Source organism: Amblyomma mixtum, chromosome 3, assembly GCF_055824585.1.
Source record: "Amblyomma mixtum isolate Tamu chromosome 3, ASM5582458v1, whole genome shotgun sequence".
Lineage (NCBI taxonomy): Eukaryota > Metazoa > Arthropoda > Arachnida > Ixodida > Ixodidae > Amblyomma > Amblyomma mixtum.
Window position 1 is genome coordinate 219,757,519 of NC_143014.1, and position 11,887 is coordinate 219,769,405.

General features: G+C 49.7%; 1 pseudogene; it reads right to left on the reverse strand.

Moving 5' to 3' along the window:
- Positions 1–1,394: 1,394 nt before the first annotated feature.
- On the reverse strand, positions 1,395–7,269 carry LOC149353731 (uncharacterized; annotated as a pseudogene).
- Between the last annotated feature and the right edge of the window lie 4,618 nt (positions 7,270–11,887).

Below are 11,887 nucleotides of genomic sequence, written 5' to 3' on the forward strand. Positions count from 1 at the left end.
TCGACATTAGATCAGGAGGCTTCGGCGCGAAAAGAAATTAAATTCGGGAATTAAAACTGCGTGTCTTTGCCCATTGCCCGCGCCGCGATCGAGAGCCCGCTCAGGGTGCGTCTGACCGAGGCAGCCGTCTCCCAAAACCTGCCTAAGCAGCATCCCTCAGTTTTCTCAAATCGCTTGGATATGCTGCCCAAAGAAAAGGGCCTTATATTTTTGGAGATAACGCTGCGCAGGTCCTCTGCATTTCGAAGGCTCGTGAATTAGCAGCGCCAGCAGAGGACGTAGTTGAAGAGGGCAAACATCACCCTGCAAGCCTGAAAAACTCTCACGGTGGGGAGCTAGAGCAGGCTCCATTAAAAACTGGCGATGAGGCAAACGCCGGCGACTTAACCCGTGACGGTTCCGCGTTAGCTAGCGACGTGCCAGGCAAACCAACGGCAAGGGTTTCCACTGAGCGGCAGTGTACAGAAGTGGCCAAACGGGAAGTGTTCGTCAAGAACGAGAAAGTTCGGCCCATGTTGACTGTTCGACTGAAATCCGAACCGTGTAACCGCCCCAATTTGGCACCTCAGCGCTCAAGAGTTCGCACGCGCCCCGTGAGAACACAAGCCAAGAGTACGCAACGCGCGAACCAAATCCAAAAGAGGGGGATACGCTGGCACTACCTTCGCACTCGTTCGTTCCCTTCTCGTGTTCTGCTTTCTAAGCGCCAGCCAAACTCCAGAACCGCGAGACTTGGACGAGGAACAGTTCAGGGTCCCAAGCTGAAGTTCCTAGCATTGTGTAATGTCTCATCTGCTAGAGCAGCTATCGGACCGCGGCCGCGCAGGGGGCGGCTGAAGAACAGGAACCAGTAAATTCCTTGAGTCGCAACGCTGCTTGTGGGCGGATTGGAGTAATAATCCTATCTTGAGTTTAATGCTTGTTTCCTTTTGTTCATTTAACTCCTGTACAGAAATGCAAGAAATATTTTGGAGCTTGGCACTGCGGGAACATTCCGTTCACATGCGTTGCAGAAAAGTGTGAAATCATGGCAACGCTGATGGCCTCAGCCGAAGCTTTCCCGTGTAATGCCCTTTCCTGACTCCCCAGACGTTAATCCGCTAGGCAAAATTTGTATTTTCTTTTTTTGCTTTAGCGGGAATCTTTTTTGTCTTTCGGTATGTATGTTCAGCAGCTCCCCCTTCCCTTTATGCTCTCACGGGAGGTGGCTTTCTGTGACATAAACCGTGCTGCGGCACCCTTCAAAATCTTAGGATTTTTTCCCTTTTGGCTAAACAAGCTCTCTGGATTCTGGTTTGGTCAAACTTCGGAACTTTCGGAGCAGGACGTAAATTTCACGAGGCAGCTTATTTTCTCGAAGGAGGTTTTGTTGACTGCAGACAGCTTGGCAGGTCTTAAAGTTGGTTTGGCGCTTTCTGCTTGTTGGGCTTTGGGCTTTGCTGGTTGAGATCGTTACAGCTGTCAACGAAGCAAGAACCTTTGGGCACAGCTGTGACCAAAAGCCAAACGGACACAACTCCAGGTCTCTGCGCGCAGCAGCTTTGGCTGCAACCACTCCGAGACCTCTTCGGGCGGCGGACGTGCTGTTGTGTCACTACCCCCCCCCCCCCCTAACTCTCTTTGTGTGTTCCCGTCACACCTGTATCCACATAGGCAATTCCCAGAGGCAGTGTGTGGTTCTGCGAAAGTGGTCTTTCTTCATGCACGCGCTCCCATGCGACCTCCTGAAAGGTGGAACCAGACACGATGGGATAGATACGACTCCTGGAATCCACGTACCACCACTTCTGACTAACTGCCACGACGTGTTTTCCGGAGTTCCCCTTAAACAACACCCAACGCAGCAGTATTGATCCTGCGACTTTATGTGTGCATCTGCCAAGGTGACATGACTCAACGCCTGCTGCCACATGCGGAGACGAGCGTCTGCCATTCAACCGCGCCTCGCTTTTTTGTCAACAGCGGGGTGACGCCGCAGCAGGTGTTCGCCTTTGGGGCATTTCCTTGAAACAAGATATAGGATCCACCTGGCCGGAAAGCCGACTAGCCCGACAACACGCTCTTCTGGACACTTCCGAGTATACAAGTGCCTCAGCCGAGGAAGACGATGGACCAGGGGAGCTCCGAGCACCCGATTTCGAGAAGATGACAAAGCCAGCCTTTGAGCATCGTTAGCTCTACTCAAAGCTCCACTCAAAGGCGACGCTCAACACGAAGTCCTACGATTGGTCGAAAAAGGCGGGAAGATCTCGGGAGGGTCTATTTAAAGCTCTCGACACGTTCATCGAGGAGCCATTCCCGGAGCGATTCCCTGGGCGATTCCTTCAGTGTTTACCTGAGACTTCTCAGCTTTTACCCTGTTTGTCATTGCTTGTAAATAACTTTGTAAATATGTGAATACAGTTTTTCCTTCGCTTCTCCTACTCCCTGTCTCCGGCCCACGTTCCTTCCTCCGTCGGCACAGCGGTGGTGCTCCTGGACCCGATGCCTGGTGGAACACGCTACTAGCCCTGCAAAACATATCAGTTGTGAGATGCCGGGAATTGGGCTCGCTGTGGCATCTCCACTTACACTGCTGGGGCCAGGCTTGGGGCTGGCTGCGGGTTCAGCCTGGCTACTTGTGGCAAAATAATGTGACATCATTAGGCATGCCTTGCACTAAAGAACAGAGACTTTGTAGCGCACATGTGTAATCTCTACACAAAGGGCACTGTCATTCATTTAGTCATTTCATTCTCGCATAATTCTGCTCACAGCAAAAAGTCGGTTTGGAACATGTTTTAAACTTTTTAGGACACAGGAATTGACATGCTATCAAAGGCTTTTCCATTTCAATTGCAGATTCTTATGTCATTTTGTTGAAAAAGGTCTACCCTATCGAATGAATCAGTCAAGTTAAATCATTGTGCCCCAAGCAGCCATTTAAAACAAATACAAATAACTTTATAATGCTGATGCCACATTTATGTTTACAAAGAAGCTGGAGCACAGAATTTTTCATTAAGGACGAAATAAATTCAACAGCTTTAATGCCCTTCCAAATGTCTCAAGATCCATTATCAAAAAATGAGAGCATTTTATTGTCAGTAATTCTAGAATGGTGAGAGGGATGACACACTATCGCTCAAAACATGAAGCCTTAGATAAGTGGTGCCATAGTGTTAAACTTCATGAGCCAGTGGACTCCAGCGCTGTGTGTACTGGGTCACTATACTTCACATGTTGCCCACATTAATCAAGAAAAACCACTAATTTCCACACAAAGACAAACTTTTCAATGCTGTCGAGACCGTACTTCTGGCCACGTGGGCCCGATCAAGCAGCAACCGTGAACAATCGACGAGGCCGACAACCTCGCGACGGCGGTGGTGCAGTGGGGTGCTTGGAATGCCCCCCTCCGAGCCTAAGTGGATTAGTGCAGCGGACTTCCTTGAGCGGAGGTGACCGTGGCAGCAGCGGCGAAGGCAGGAGATGCGCAGGAAGTATTGTCAGCGCAACCACAGCGGAAGCGCAGGCGACGTGGCGGCGCCAGTCACGCTGGCTGTTAATTGAAGACGGCTGTGTCCCCGACTCGTGTTCTGGACATCCGGCGTGGAAGCAAGTTCATTACCTGCGGGTAGACTTCGGGAGATTCCTTTCCAGCCGTGTGGGATTAGTCAGCATCTACCCCTTCCCATCGACCCAGCTGCGAGAGAGTGGAACAGGCCCGCACCGCCCCTGCCGTGGGTGGTAACACCAGCGTCCCCTTCGGTCCATCCGATTGTGCAGTGCTCTTCGAACTTTATTCCCCAGCCAGGGATCTGGGGAATCGGAACCCTATTTAACTCGGCTGTGAGGTGGCCGAGAGAAGCCTGCTAGCTCCAGTCAACTACGGTTGACGAAGACGTTCCCTTCCACTGAGAGTCATTCTCAGTCACCCTTTGTAAATAATGCAAATAAGTGTTTAAAGTTTTCGTTCCCTTCCTCTTAACCCAGTCTCCCGTCCTCCACGTCCCATCACCGGTCTCCGGCCATGCTACCCGGGTCGCAACAATGCATGTGGCCTTCCATATGCCCTTAAACCAGATGTGTTGATGTTTACTGCCTGCGATATCATTCTGTGTGAGGTTCAGTCACTTCCCTACACACTACATTGTCCTTCTGAAGGCACTTCCTTAACTGGTAGCGAAAATTTTTGCACATCTAACTGGTGGATGTAACTGCGCGGAATGTGGTTGACAATGCGCCATATATTTGTGGCAGTTCACTTGTTTTATTAGTAGAAAATAGATGGATACTCACGTTTTGCTTTATATTTCTTCATTAATTTATAGTTATAGAGTGTACAGTTGCAGTGCCTGTGCTTGTACATATTCAACAAGTTGTGTGCAGCAGCCGTAAATTTTGTTACCTAGACGTCTCAGCGTCATTCAAATCGTCACGACAGATATCAAAGCTCTGATATGCACCTTGCACGTGTGTGTACGGTGTTTAGCATGGACCTGACTTCTTGGTGTGTGTGTTTAATTATTGACTTGATCTGTTGTGTTCAGTGCACAGGTGAGTGTTTTTCAGTGTCCACGTCTGCGATACGCGACTGGTGTTGAACAGTGACAGTTTTTTTGGTAAGGTTTATTCGTCCGCGCTACTCCGCAGCTTCTGGACACATTTCGTGTAGTCCTTGTTCTTTAGTTTTGTCCGCGGGTAAATCTATGACTTGTATTCTAGTGCAAAGCGAAGCAATTGTTGGCACTCTTTGTCATCAGCGTTGAAGTCATGAGCCTTGCTACTCCTACATGACACATCAAGACACAAATAAAAATTTAAAAATGACTACCGCTACTCCTCTACTCTCAACATCCCCCTGATTTTATTCCTGAGGAAACCCCTGGTGGTGATTGATATCATATGTCTTGCACGACATGCACCGTCTTTTCCAAAAGTAACCAAGCAACTGGGTTCGCTCCTTAGGCATGTAGTGCAGCATATTATACAGCAGCTTTCAAGCCCAAAATCTCTAAGGAGAACCATTCCTCACTATTTGAGGCCATTTGGTGTGCAGTGGTGCCATAAGGGCTCCACTATATGGCTGTGAGGCAAACCCCATTGACTAGTTACTTGCGGCAAAGGCTGTGAAGGCAGTCGCTATAATGCATGTAATTTTTCTGTCGCAATTGCCGTATACAGAAAAATGGCTGAGGCTTAGCTAAGGTTAAGCCTGGTCAGATGCGAAGCATATTGATGGCTAGGCTTGGTAAAGTTCCTCGCTTTGTTCTTCAGTTGTTGTAGAACGTTGTCGCCGAGCCGCATATTGAGCACGCCGCTTAGCCAGATGTTCATCCCGCTCTTCATCGGTCTCTGTGGCACGCTGAAGCTTTCGCTTCTCGTTCAAATCAGCCCTGCTTCTAGGCGGCATCGCAACACCTGGCCGCCTCGTAAGTGCCCGGAGAGCGAGGCAAGCTCAGCTTTATACCGCTGCTGTAGCGTCACGTGGTCAGCTGCAGCGCCTCTGATGTGGAGCCTCCACCGCCGCGGCCGACCGCGCGAGCCGGCAGCCCATCTCTCCTCTGCTGTGACGTCATGTTGTCACGCGGTGTCACGTGGTCACGCTAAACGTCACGTGGTCACGTGGTCAATGGTAGCTCCACCGCCGCGCTCGACGGGCTGTAGTGTAGCTCTAGTAATATGCTTCGCATAAAAAATTTACTCGCGCTTGGGTGCCCCGCACCAGTCCTGGCCCCGGCAGGCAGGGTGGGTTGATGCTGCGAGTTTTCTCAAAAATTTCACACAGCTCCCCGAAAAAAAAAAAAAAACATAGGATCCATTTGACACATATATGATATCACTTAATGTGCATTCACCTCTTTGAAAACACTCTATTTCATGCATGAAGCTTGATATCTATAAAACCTTCAGTGATACAACATACATGCATAGCCCATAACCACGACATGCATAATACCTGATAGTTGCCGAGCAGCAAAGCTGTTAACATTAGCACAAAATCCAGGTTCATGCCCCTCAGCAGCCGCATGCAGTTGACAAAAAGGCAGTCAGTTTAACCGCCCAAATGTTGCTGCGTGATCAATAACACCCTTACATTACAACAGGAATTACATCAATTGCTTAGCGAGGGCCTCGGTTCTGGCAGCCTTGACGCCATAGGAAGCATAAGAGGGTTTTCACGCAGCTTCCACCCTCTCCGTTCGATGACGTTCTACGTCACACCTGCGGTAACTCAGGACGTTCCACGTCCGCCGCTTATGAACGTGGGTGGCGCTGATGAACACTCTCAAGGTTAGGTTATTTGTAAACATAAATACCCCTGAAAGCAGAAGATTTGACAGCCGTCGCCGTAGCTCAGAGGTAGAGCACCGGACGCGTAATTCGGAGGTCGTGGGTTCGGATCGCACCGGCGGCATGTGGTTGTTTTTTCTTCTGCTTTTCTAATCAATTAGCTTTAAGCGATAACATATTCAGAATATTCCAAACTGATCAACACCACAAAATTTATAAATAAATTAAAAATCCCCTGTGCCTCTTGGTTTCTGTGGCTGTTGGCTTCTGTCACATTTAGACAAGAGATGTCTAAAATTGGTATAGTTATCCGGTCGTACATTCTACCTGGACCAAAAAGTAACAAATGCTGCAAAATTTTTCACAGGCTTGTGGAATGACTACAGGGGCAAAAGCCACGTGTGCATAATCAGGAAAACATAAGTTTTTCATTCGGAAGAAATTAACTCTACCGAGATCATGCTCTACAAATAATACCTACACTTAAAGTCACATGTTCTCCGGCCCGTCCCTGATTCACTGTTATGGTGTCGCACCTATTTATATCTTTTCTCAAGACCCCGTCACTTTTTTTTTAATTTGTGAACGGGTTAAAGGGCATCCGAATTTTGAATTCACCAAATCTGCCAAATTTTCCCAGAGTTGTGTTAGTTTTTAGGCATTTAGAAGGGCCTGATTTTTAATGTTTGTATTCTTCAATCAGGAACAGATTTTTTTCCCGAGTCCACAACTCCTCGGGCTCGGTAGTAGGTGAGGCGGGGGCTGCCGGCACATTCAGCTAAACCTGCACGTTGGCTGCAACCAAAGTAAAGTATATATGTTGCGCACTACGTAGATCAAATATTGCATATACATATATTGAGAAAGTAGACGACAAAACCTGCCGCCACAGAAAGGCGCTGGTTTCCGTGGACAATGGGTGCACTGGTGTCATCGACTGCCTCAACAATTTTTCTCCGCACCTTCCAAGGGGATGCTCAGCGGCGCGGCCATCCTAGCTCGTCCGAAATGAACGCATGAAGTGAACGTCGGAAGGGAGCTGACGTATAAATAAAGGATGAAGCAAGATACAAACGATAGTATGCAGAATCGAGAGATCCCTGCTAGACAAATGTAAACCGCCAAAGAAATAAAATAAGATACCATCCGTAAGCTTGCACTAACACAGGTGCACGCATGCATGTCTGCACCAAAGAGATGCCGCACGGGTGCCGCGCAGAGTTGGATGCCGAAGCGCGGTCTGAAGCACAGGCATCAGAACGATATCGCTCAACCAGAAAGAGACGAACCAAAGGTACGTTGATACCAGAGGAAAGCTATAGATATATCGTAGAAGCCAGAAACGACGAATTAGATACCACTTAATCCAGCAGCAAAAAGTGGTATACAGCGCCTGCATGCATCCGACATCAGAGGGGTGCGCCGACACGCACGTGCATATGTGCTGCAATAAAACACAACCCGATACCAACTCCGTGAGTTCAGGTGAGATAACGGGTGCATCGTATATTAGACGCCCGCTGTCTCATATAGGATGCATTCGTTATCTCTTGTGAACCGCGCCTCACCTATACGAGACGCCCGGAGCGCGCGCACGCCGATACGATCGAGCCGAAGCCCCGAAGCACGCAGTGCGAACGAAACAGCCGTTGGAATCGTCGTCCGAAAGACAAATCGGGAGTGATCGCTCAACCTGCAAGACACGAAGCGAAGATATAGACGGCTGATACAAGAATAGAGATATCGTAGACGACGCAAGAAGAGTAGATATACCACCTGCAAGCCAACAACAACAAGCGCTCTCACTCATGCATGCAGTACGTCAGTGAAATATGCCGACACGCACGTGCATGCACTGAAATAAAATACGACCCGAAACCAACCCATCCGCGCGAGTAATCAAAAGAGGTAACGACGCTTTTCTTGAGACGCCGCACAGAGGTGCCGAGATGTGAGTCGGAACGAGTAAACAGGATTCGCCGTGGAGATTCCATTCTAAATTAGATACGTATAACCATCGGAAACAAGGATTTGCAACCCTCGATTCGGGACACCACGCGACGTGCAAATATTAGCAGAGATACTAACGCGAACGCCGTTTCTCCGCGCTAGCTGTTGACACCACTCCCAAGCTGTCCTGAATGCGCCTGCCTCCATTTTGTCGTGTGCTAGCTGTCACAGTGGAGAGCCGTGGCAGCTAGCAGACGACGCTGCCAGCTCAAAATCGTCCTGGCCTGCCCGCTGGCAGCCCAAAATCGCCCAGCCAGAGAAAAAACGAACGTGTTCTGGGCAGCCTCCGGAAGCGCGCGGAACAGCCAGAGAAAATCGAGCGTCTGGCTCTGCGCTCTGGCAGCCCGCGGCCAGCCAGAGACGGATAATCGAAGAGGCCCATTGGCTTTTATGGCGCTCTCATGCTCCTGCTAACGCCTCAGGTTTGGACTGCCTGCATGAAATACGAAGGCGAAGTACATTAAACTTAGAAACATCTAGTTTTAATGGGTCGTCTAGTATAAATTTGAGCCCCAAAATTTGCCGCCACCTCAGCTCAAGGAAATGCGAAGTTATTCCATGGTGTTTTCTTGATCTAACAATCGCCAACTGCAAGGCGCCGAAGCAGTCCAGTTCACCTATTTTATGATGGAAGTTTGGTTTATTGGTTTATTGAGGTTTAACGTCCCAAAGTGACTCAGGCTATGAGGGACGCCGTAGTGAAGGGCTCCGGAAACTTGGACCACCTGTGGTTCTTTAACGTGCACTGAAATCGTACAGTACATGGGCCTCTAGAATTTCGCCTCCATCGAAATTCGGCCGCCGCGGCCGGGATCGCACCTGCGTGTCTTTCGGGTCAGCAGCCGAGCGCCGTAACCACTGAACCACCGTACCGAGGTTTTAGCATAAGTCAAGGAACAGCTAGAACCTAATATAACTTTGTCTGAAGGTAAAAAGTTACGGCAGTTGCGAATCTGCTGCACTCTTCGATAATCCACTGGCGGCACAGAGAAGCACATGATTGACGGCGGCGCCAATGCAGAAATTGCGTGGTCACTGGCCCACGCTCAAGTTCAACGCACACGGCAGTGGTTCTTGTGCACGCAACTGTCCGGGTTCACTGGGCGCAGAACTCGTCGAAATGAGGTACAACACGTATCGCGCGTGCCTGCACACACTGCTACGAGGAAAACTTGGAGCTCTTCAATTCCTATTCGGGCTTACCGGCGTCACTAAGCCACCCACGTTGAAGTGCAGTATCAGCCACACAATGAATGCCGAGGCAAGCAGCACTACGATCAAGCGGTATTCAGGTGCGCAGTAGATCTGCCAAAACTCGTCGCACCCACAACAGCACCATGCAAACCAACCGCACGAGCTTCGGCTTGATAGTGGCATCTGCAGTTGCACGTACTGCTGGGTTCCCGACAACGTCACAAAGTCGGTGGCAACGTTTTCATCATAGTAGCTGCTACTGTCTTCATAAAGTCGCGGCCGCCACCGATCTGCGTCCCACGTTTCGCTCATCGCATCATTTTCGGCGCTGGGCGGGCCGGAAAGGGGCAGAAAGCACACAGCTGACTCTGGCGATGGAGGTGGCCCTGGAGGCGTTGGTGGTTCATCAAGAAAGGGCTCCTGGAGAGAGACTAGTGATGGGTATGGTGTTGGAGGCGTCCACGAAACGTCTGACAAGGATTCCTCCGAAGACGCTTGCGACAACTGCAGCGCTGAAGGCGGTGACGGCGCACCGAAAAGAGACCCCCGGAAAGACGCTGGCGACGAGGGGGGTACTGGAGGTGGTGGGGGTATGCCATCTTCAAACACGCTCGAAGTATCGTATCCAGTGTCTTCAGCGCGCAGACCATGTGCATTACCTACACGATGCCAATAAGCCTTGTACCGGGCACCTTTCTGGCCACGAGATGAGGTCGACGCATATCCTCCATAACGATAATTCATCTTATTCACATTAGAGGTAACAGACAATTAAACATCGGGCCTGCTGCTGGTGAAGTATACAAAAGGCGACGGACTATTTTCTCAAGCATCCGCAAAGTTATGTCCGCCAATATACCAAAAAGCACAGAGCGCGCAAAACACTCAGGAGTGGCACCGCCTGGTTTCGCGAAGCACACACGCATATGACGAAGACGTGCTCACGATTCTTCTGCGCAACAGCGCGATAAGTGCTTGTCGGACTACGATATCTTTTCGATTACGAAAGGCGAAGAACATAAGCATTGGAAGTCGAGCTTTCAAATCCGGAATAAAGGCGACCATCCTTTCGGCTATCTTGGCGAGCTACCCAAGTAACTCTTGCAGAAATTTGGCCAAGTTATCAGTTCCCTGTCCCACGTTCCTTTCATCGCCGATAGTACCTGTGAAGCTCCGATGTCAATGAACCGAATTCGCCCTCTGCGCTCCAGTGCTCGAAAAATTTGCTTAAAGTTGCTGACTGCAACTGCCTCCTATTTTGGCGGGGACGTCATAAGTCTAACTGCGACAAATTTCTACGCTTCTTAGAGAGCCAGTTCAAGGTAGATGTACAATGGTAGCGTAGGCTGCATAGAAGCCCATACGTTCAAAACATGGCGGCTTGTGGTGCGCAGCCAGCGCCGTCTTCGAAATGCGTGGACAACTAAATTAAAACAAATACAGAATTAAAACAAAAACGCGACGTCAAAGACACGTGTTTTAGTGACGTCATATTCGTGACGTCAGCGTCACGTGCTGGTTGGCGGGAAAAATGAACTGCTGAACGCCGCGACGCTTCAGCGCGACACCCGACACGAGAACGAAGAAAGAAGACACGACGAGTGCCGACCACCAACGCTATATTTAGGTAGTCAGTTCTCGTTGTGCCTTTTTCCTTCGTCCTCGCCTCATGTGTCGCGCTGAATGTCGCAGGTGTAGCGCTGAAGCGATGAAATGTGACGCCGCCAGACAGGTTATCGCTCACACATCGTGCAACCGCACACCTCTTTTTTGCGTACGGGGGCCCCATGGCCACAGACGATGCCCTTTTGGGGCAAAAGCGACAGAACCGCACCCAACCGAACGAAACTACACAGAAGCGCCGGTAAAAGGGAAAAGCGGAAACTGTACACGAACGATGCACACCAAGAACTCGAGCAACAAGCAACGAGGAAAAAGTAGGGCTAGCAGAATCGAGTTTCAAACAAAAGCAAGCAGAATGGTCAAAAGATATGACCAGGGTATTACATCAGAGCACCGTCAACCTTGGCATCGTCCCGCTGCCATTGTCGCTGCTCTAAGCGAACGCTGTCATAAAATTTTTACAAAGCAAGCGCTATACTTTCTAACAAAATGCACACAACTAAAATATTTTAAAATGGAATCACTGCAATTGTTTTTGAATGCTTTTGAAACACAAAATATGTCCTAATTATTTTCCTTTTCTAGTCGTGTTTGTCCACTCATTTCATTTTGGCGCTTTACGCCGCCGCGGTGGCTCAGTGGCTATGGTGCTCGGCTGCTGTCCCGAAACACGCGGGTTCGATCCCGGCCGCGGCGGTTGAATTTCTTTGGAGGAGAAATTTGAGGCCCGTGTACTGTGCGATGTCAGTGCACGTTAAAGAACCCCAGGTGGTCGAAATTTCCG